Source organism: Rutidosis leptorrhynchoides, chromosome 7 (assembly GCF_046630445.1).
Source record: "Rutidosis leptorrhynchoides isolate AG116_Rl617_1_P2 chromosome 7, CSIRO_AGI_Rlap_v1, whole genome shotgun sequence".
Taxonomy (NCBI): domain Eukaryota; kingdom Viridiplantae; phylum Streptophyta; class Magnoliopsida; order Asterales; family Asteraceae; genus Rutidosis; species Rutidosis leptorrhynchoides.
The window spans coordinates 207435609-207443272 of NC_092339.1; positions in this window are offsets into that span (position 1 = coordinate 207435609).

Sequence of the window (7664 nt, forward strand, 5' to 3'; positions counted from 1 at the left end):
GTGACTCACATGGGCTGCTAAGAGCTGATCATTGGAGTGTATATACCAATAGTACATACATCTAAAAGCTGTGTATTGTACGAGTACGAATACGGGTGCATACGAGTAGAATTGTTGATGAAACTGAACGAGAATGTAATTGTAAGCATTTTTGTTAAGTAGAAGTATTTTGATAAGTGTATTGAAGTCTTTCAAAAGTGTATAAATACATATTAAAACACTACATGTATATACATTTTAACTGAGTCGTTAAGTCATCGTTAGTCGTTACATGTAAGTGTTGTTTTGAAACCTTTAGGTTAACGATCTTGTTAAATGTTGTTAACCCAATGTTTATAATATCAAAAGAGATTTTAAATTATTATATTATCATGATATTATGATGTACGAATATCTCTTAATATGATATATATACATTAAATGTCTTTACAACGATAAACGTTACATATATGTCTCGTTTCAAAATCATTAAGTTAGTAGTCTTGTTTTTACATATGTAGTTCATTGTTAATATAATTAATGATATGTTTACTTATCATAATATCATGTTAACTATATATATAACCATATATATGTCATCATATAGTTTTTTACAAGTTTTAACGTTCGTGAATCACCGGTCAACTTGGGTGGTCAATTGTCTATATGAAACCTATTTCAATTAATCAAGTCTTAACAAGTTTGATTGCTTAACATGTTGGAAACATTTAATCATGTAAACATCAATCTCAATTAATATATATAAACATGGAAAAGTTCGGGTCACTACAGTACCTACCCGTTAAATAAATTTCGTCCCGAAATTTTAAGCTGTTGAAGGTGTTGACGAATCTTCTGGAAATAGATGCGGGTATTTCTTCTTCATCTGATCTTCACGCTCCCAGGTGAACTCGGGTCCTCTACGAGCATTCCATCGAACCTTAACAATTGGTATCTTGTTTTGCTTAAGTCTTTTAACCTCACGATCCATTATTTCGACGGGTTCTTCGATGAATTGGAGTTTTTCGTTGATTTGGATTTCATCTAACGGAATAGTGAGATCTTCTTTAGCAAAACATTTCTTCAAATTCGAGACGTGGAAAGTGTTATGTACAGCCGCGAGTTGTTGAGGTAACTCAAGTCGGTAAGCTACTGGTCCGACACGATCAATAATCTTGAATGGTCCAATATACCTTGGATTTAATTTCCCTCGTTTACCAAATCGAAAAACGCCTTTCCAAGGTGAAACTTTAAGCATGACCATCTCTCCAATTTCAAATTCTATATCTTTTCTTTTAATGTCAGCGTAGCTCTTTTGTCGACTTTGGGCGGTTTTCAACCGTTGTTGAATTTGGATGATCTTCTCGGTAGTTTCTTGTATAATCTCCGGACCCGTAATCTGTCTATCCCCCACCTCACTCCAACAAATCGGAGACCTGCACTTTCTACCATAAAGTGCTTCAAACGGCGCCATCTCAATGCTTGAATGGTAGCTGTTGTTGTAGGAAAATTCTGCTAACGGTAGATGTCGATCCCAACTGTTTCCGAAATCAATAACACATGCTCGTAGCATGTCTTCAAGCGTTTGTATCGTCCTTTCGCTCTGCCCATCAGTTTGTGGATGATAGGCAGTACTCATGTCTAGACGAGTTCCTAATGCTTGCTGTAATGTCTGCCAGAATCTTGAAATAAATCTGCCATCCCTATCAGAGATAATAGAGATTGGTATTCCATGTCTAGAGACGACTTCCTTCAAATACAGTCGTGCTAACTTCTCCATCTTGTCATCTTCTCTTATTGGTAGGAAGTGTGCTGATTTGGTGAGACGATCAACTATTACCCAAATAGTATCAAAACCACTTGCAGTCCTTGGCAATTTAGTGATGAAATCCATGGTAATGTATTCCCATTTCCATTCCGGGATTTCGGGTTGTTGAAGTAGACCTGATGGTTTCTGATGCTCAGCTTTGACCTTAGAACACGTCAAACATTCTCCTACGTATTTAGCAACATCGGCTTTCATACCCGGCCACCAAAAATGTTTCTTGAGATCCTTGTACATCTTCCCCGTTCCAGGATGTATTGAGTATCTGGTTTTATGAGCTTCTCTAAGTACCATTTCTCTCATATCTCCAAATTTTGGTACCCAAATCCTTTCAGCCCTATACCGGGTTCCGTCTTCCCGAATATTAAGATGCTTCTCCGATCCTTTGGGTATTTCATCCTTTAAATTTCCCTCTTTTAAAACTCCTTGTTGCGCCTCCTTTATTTGAGTAGTAATGTTATTATGAATCATTATATTCATAGATTTTACTCGAATGGGTTCTCTATCCTTCCTGCTCAAGGCATCGGCTACCACATTTGCCTTCCCCGGGTGGTAACGAATCTCAAAATCGTAATCATTCAATAATTCAATCCACCTACGCTGCCTCATATTCAGTTGTTTCTGATTAAATATGTGTTGAAGACTTTTGTGGTCGGTATATATAATACTTTTGACCCCATATAAGTAGTGCCTCCAAGTCTTTAATGCAAAAACAACCGCGCCTAATTCCAAATCATGCGTCGTATAATTTTGTTCGTGAATCTTCAATTGTCTAGACGCATAAGCAATCACCTTCGTTCGTTGCATTAATACACAACCGAGACCTTGCTTTGATGCGTCACAATAAATCACAAAATCATCATTCCCTTCAGGCAATGACAATATAGGTGCCGTAGTTAGCTTTTTCTTCAATAACTGAAACGCTTTCTCTTGTTCATCATTCCATTCAAATTTCTTCCCTTTATGCGTTAATGCAGTCAAGGGTTTTGCTATTCTGGAAAAGTCTTGGATGAACCTTCTGTAGTAACCAGCTAGTCCTAAAAACTGGCGTATGTGTTTCGGAGTTTTTGGGGTTTCCCACTTTTCAACAGTTTCTATCTTTGCCGGATCCACCTTAATACCTTCTTTGTTCACTATGTGACCGAGGAATTGAACTTCTTCCAACCAAAATGCACACTTTGAAAACTTAGCGTACAATTCTTCCTTCCTCAATACTTCTAACACCTTTCTCAAATGTTCACCGTGTTCTTGGTCATTCTTTGAGTAAATAAGTATGTCATCAATGAAAACAATGACAAACTTGTCAAGGTATGGTCCACACACTCGGTTCATAAGGTCCATGAACACAGCTGGTGCATTAGTTAAACCAAACGGCATGACCATAAACTCGTAATGACCGTAACGTGTTCTGAAAGCAGTCTTTGGAATATCATCTTCTTTCACCCGCATTTGATGATACCCGGAACGTAAGTCAATCTTTGAATAAACAGACGAGCCTTGTAGTTGATCAAATAAGTCGTCGATTCTCGGTAGTGGGTAGCGGTTCTTGATGGTAAGTTTGTTCAACTCTCGGTAGTCGATACACAACCTGAATGTACCATCTTTCTTCTTGACAAACAAAACAGGAGCTCCCCGCGGTGATGTGCTTGGTCGAATGAAACCACGCTCTAAAAGTTCTTGTAATTGGCTTTGCAGTTCTTTCATCTCGCTGGGTGCGAGTCTGTAAGGAGCACGAGCTATTGGTGCAGCTCCTGGTACAAGATCTATTTGAAATTCAACGGATCGATGTGGGGGTAATCCCGGTAATTCTTTCGGAAATACATCGGGAAATTCTTTTGCAATGGGAACATCATTGATGCTCTTTTCTTCAGTTTGTACTTTCTCGACGTGTGCTAGAACAGCATAGCAACCTTTTCTTATTAGTTTTTGTGCCTTCAAATTACTAATAAGATGTAGCTTCGTGTTGCCCTTTTCTCCGTACACCATTAAGGGTTTTCCTTTTTCTCGTATAATGCGAATTGCATTTTTGTAACAAACGATCTCCGCTTTCACTTCTTTCAACCAGTCCATACCGATTATCACATCAAAACTCCCTAACTCTACTGGTATCAAATCAATCTTAAATGTTTCGCTAACCAGTTTAATTTCTCGATTCCGACATATATTATCTGCTGAAATTAATTTACCATTTGCTAATTCGAGTAAAAATTTACTATCCAAAGGCGTCAATGGACAACTTAATTTAGCACAAAAATCTCTACTCATATAGCTTCTATCCGCACCCGAATCAAATAAAACGTAAGCAGATTTATTGTCAATAAGAAACGTACCCGTAACAAGCTCCGGGTCTTCCTGTGCCTCTACCGCATTAATATTGAAAACTCTTCCACGGCCTTGTCCATTCGTGTTCTCCTGGTTCGGGCAATTTCTAATAATGTGGCCTGGTTTTCCACATTTATAACAAACTACATTGGCATAACTTGCTCCGACACTACTTGCTCCACCATTACTCGTTCCGACACCATTTGTTCCTTTCGTTCTATTAACCCCTGGTCCGTAGACCTCACACTTCGCCGCGCTATGACCATTTCTTTTACACTTGTTGCAAAATTTGGTGCAGAACCCCGAGTGATTCTTTTCACACCTTTGGCATAGTTGCTTCTGATTGTTGTTGTTGTTGCGGTTATTATTGTTGTTGGGATGATTGTTGTAGTTGCTGTTGTTGTTGTTGTTGTTGTTGTTGGGCCGTTTGTTGTAGTTGCGATTGATGTTGCGATTGTTGGGATAATTGTTGCGATTATTGTTGTAATTGCTGTTGTTGTTGTATTGGTGATTCTTATCACCGTTTTCCTCCCACTTTCTTTTGACTTGCTTCACATTGGCCTCTTCAGCAGTCTGTTCTTTAATTCTTTCTTCAATCTGGTTCACTAGTTTGTGAGCCATTCTACATGCCTGTTGTATGGAGGCGGGCTCGTGTGAACTTATATCTTCTTGGATTCTTTCCGGTAATCCTTTCACAAACGCGTCGATCTTCTCTTCCTCATCTTCGAATGCTCCCGGACACAATAGGCACAATTCTGTGAATCGTCTTTCATACGTGGTAATATCAAATCCTTGGGTTCGTAACCCTCTAAGTTCTGTCTTGAGCTTATTGACCTCGGTTCTGGGACGGTACTTCTCGTTCATCAAGTGCTTGAATGCTGACCACGGTAGTGCGTACGCATCATCTTGTCCCACTTGCTCTAGATAGGTATTCCACCATGTTAACGCAGAACCTGTGAAAGTATGCGTAGCGTACTTCACTTTGTCCTCTTCAGTACACTTACTTATGGCAAACACCGATTCAACCTTCTCGGTCCACCGTTTCAATCCGATCGGTCCTTCGGTTCCATCAAATTCCAAAGGTTTGCAGGCAGTGAATTCTTTGTAGGTGCATCCTACACGATTTCCTGTACTGCTAGATCCAAGGTTATTGTTGGTATGTAGCGCAGCCTGTACTGCGGCTATGTTTGAAGCTAGAAAAGTACGGAATTCCTCTTCATTCATATTCACGGTGTGTCGAGTAGTCGGTGCCATTTCCTTCAAAATAGTTAAATGGAACAAGTTAATCATACAGAATATTAAGAGTAGTTAATAGTATTTCGTAGCATAATATGAACTCATTTATAAAAGCTTTTTCTTCATATTAGCGTTTTATAAGTTTAAATTCGGGTAGTACCTACCCGTTAAGTTCATACTTAGTAGCTAATATACAATTCAACTACTACAATTCTATATGAAAAACTGATTGTAATAATATTTCGCGTTCAAACTTTTATACAATATTTTACAAACTTACAATACCGCTTATTTTACATAAAGCATGAAATATAGCACACAATAACTTTGATACAAGATAGTTGTGAAGACAATTCTAGCTAGTACACAAGTCGTTCGGCAAAGGCAATAAAGACACGTAATTCATACGTCCAGAAACAAGTCATGCATTCTGGTTTTACTAGGACTACTTCCCATCCTTGGTCTTGTGCAACATAACCGTTATGGCCGTTGATAAGACAGCGTGTTGTAACGTCATCAAAGGGACGAGGGTTACGTAATGTCCAACAGTCCCGTAATAATCTAAAAACCTCATTTCTTACCCCAATTACCGACTCCGTCACTTGTGGAAACGTTTTGTTTAATAGTTGTAGCCCGATGTTCTTGTTCTCACTTTGGTGAGAAGCGAACATTACTAATCCGTAAGCATAACATGCTTCTTTATGTTGCATGTTAGCCGCTTTTTCTAAATCACGAAGTCCAATATTCGGATATATTGAGTCAAAATAATTTCTTAACCCGTTGCGTAAAATAGCATTTGGGTTCCCCGCAATATATGCGTCAAAGTAAACACATCGTAACTTATGGGTTTCCCAATGTGATATCCCCCATCTTTCAAACAAAAGTCTCTTATAAACCAAGACATTCTTGGAACGTTCTTCGAATGTCTTACAAACTGATCTCGCCTTAAATAGTTGTGCCGAAGAATTCTGGCCGACTCTAGACAAGATTTCATCAATCATGTCTCCGGGTAGGTCTCTTAAAATATTGGGTTGTCTATCCATTTTGTGTTTTTAAACAGTAAAATAGACAAGAGTTAGATTCATAAAAAAAATACTTATTAATACAAGCAATTTTTACATATATCATAAAGCATAAGAACACTATATTCCATATATTACACCACACGAATACAACTATCTTATTCCGACTCGCTCGTTTCTTCTTCTTCGGTTTTGGTTCGTTTTGCCAAGTTTCTAGGGATATATGATGTTCCCCTAATACGAGCCGTCATTGTCCACATTGGTTTAGAAAAACCTGGTGGTTTAGAGGTTCCCGGGTCATTGTTACAACTTAAGGACTTCGGGGGTTGACGATACATATAAAGTTCATCGGGGTTGGAATTAGATTTCTCTATTTTTATGCCCTTTCCCTTATTATTTTCTTTTGCCTTTTTAAATTCAGTTGGGGTAATTTCTATAACATCATCGGAATTCTCGTCGAAATCCGATTCATCGGAGAATTGGTAATCCTCCCAATATTTTGCTTCCTTGGCGGAAACACCATTGACCATAATTAACTTTGGTCGGTTGGTTGAGGATTTTCTTTTACTTAACCGTTTTATTATTTCCCCCACCGGTTCTATTTCTTCATCCGGTTCCGATTCTTTTTCCGGTTCCGATTCTTCTTCCGGTTCCGACTCTTCTTCCGGTTCCTCTTCGGGAACTTGTGAATCAGTCCACAAATCATTCCAATTTACATTTGACTCTTCATTATTATTAGGTGAGTCAATGGGACTTGTTCTAGAGGTAGACATCTATCACATAATATCAAACACGTTAAGAGATTAATATATCACATAATATTCATATGTTAAAAATATATAGTTTCCAACAAAAATGTTAAGCAATCATTTTTAAAGAAAACACGGTCGAAGTCCAGACTCACTAATGCATCCTAACAAACTCGATAAGACACACTAATGCAAATTTTCTGGTTCTCTAAGACCAACGCTCGGATACCAACTGAAATGTCCCGTTCTTATTGATTAAAAACGTTCCATATTAATTGATTTCGTTGCGAGGTTTTGACCTCTATATGAGACGTTTTTCAAAGACTGCATTCATTTTTAAACAAACCATAACCTTTATTTCATCAATAAAGGTTTAAAAAGCTTTACGTAGATTATCAAATAATGATAATCTAAAATATCCTGTTTACACACGACCATTACATAATGGTTTACAATACAAATATGTTACAACAAAATAAGTTTCTTGAATGCAGTTTTTACACAATATCATACAAGCATGGACTCCAAATC